Raw genomic sequence first — 990 nt, forward strand, 5'->3', positions numbered from 1 at the left:
TGCGCAGGAGAATAATCCACTCACACGAACGTACGGGTTCTCCTGACACGTCGGTGAGGGGTGGGGCACCGATGCCCGTACGTGACATCACACGTGTTGGAGGGCGAGTGGGGAATCAAGCCCTTGGCAGGATAAACAAGGGCCAGAGGCAGTTTGGACGGAATGAAATCCTTCACGTTTTAACAGGAGAATGTCTTCTATCCGGAACGACTTCTTACACACACGTATGTGATTTTGCCTGAAAGAAAAGCAGCCTGAATGAAAACCTTGAAAATGCCAGATCCATTGTCCTAGAATTCCCAACCTAGACTATTAAGTAAAACAAAGAAAAGTAATTTCCAGTTACTCAACACAACCCAAACACAAGCAAATTGCTAAATTGCTGAATTAAAAATATCTCTGTATTGTCAGTGAGCAAGAAAGATAAGTTTTGAAGGCAACTGTGTGCTGTTAAAAATGGTATGTTTCTCCATTATTGTCTTGCTGTGTTGTTAACATTCTAGCAACTAGAAGCTCATACCCCCCGCCTTGGCCTGAAATCGCAATGAGCAAGAGAGACTTCGGCATGTCATCGGTCGGATCACCAAATACTCCCATGCTTCCCTTTAGAAAATATGTAGATAGCTTTGCGCAGTGGCAGTATCGTAGCCAATGAGGTTTATCCGAGGCGCGATCATTGCTAATTGAAAATATGTAGATGTTTTTAAAAAATCAAGTATTAGTCAATATGTATGTTTTTCTCAGATATTGGAAATTCCCCGGTTTAGACTTGAGCTGGGAACTCAGACCCCTCGACTCTTGATCAAGTGACGTGATGTTCTCGGACAGGGACTTCCATGACTCTGGGCGGACCCGATGGAAACCCACCTGCCGCCCTTCTCTCTCTGGGAAGCAAAGAGGCAGTAGCAAAACCCAGAGATCAGTTTGCCTTGAAGTTGACTATTTCTCAGCATTTCCTGCCATGCATTGGTAAGAAATTAAAACCCGAAT

At 44.2% G+C, this 990-nt stretch overlaps 1 pseudogene; it reads left to right on the top strand.

The window, feature by feature from the left end:
• Positions 1 to 622: 622 nt before the first annotated feature.
• On the top strand, positions 623 to 781 carry LOC123954732 (annotated as a pseudogene).
• The last annotated feature ends 209 nt before the right edge of the window (positions 782 to 990 follow it).

This window comes from Meles meles, chromosome 12 (assembly GCF_922984935.1).
Source record: "Meles meles chromosome 12, mMelMel3.1 paternal haplotype, whole genome shotgun sequence".
Classification (NCBI taxonomy): Eukaryota; Metazoa; Chordata; class Mammalia; order Carnivora; family Mustelidae; genus Meles; species Meles meles.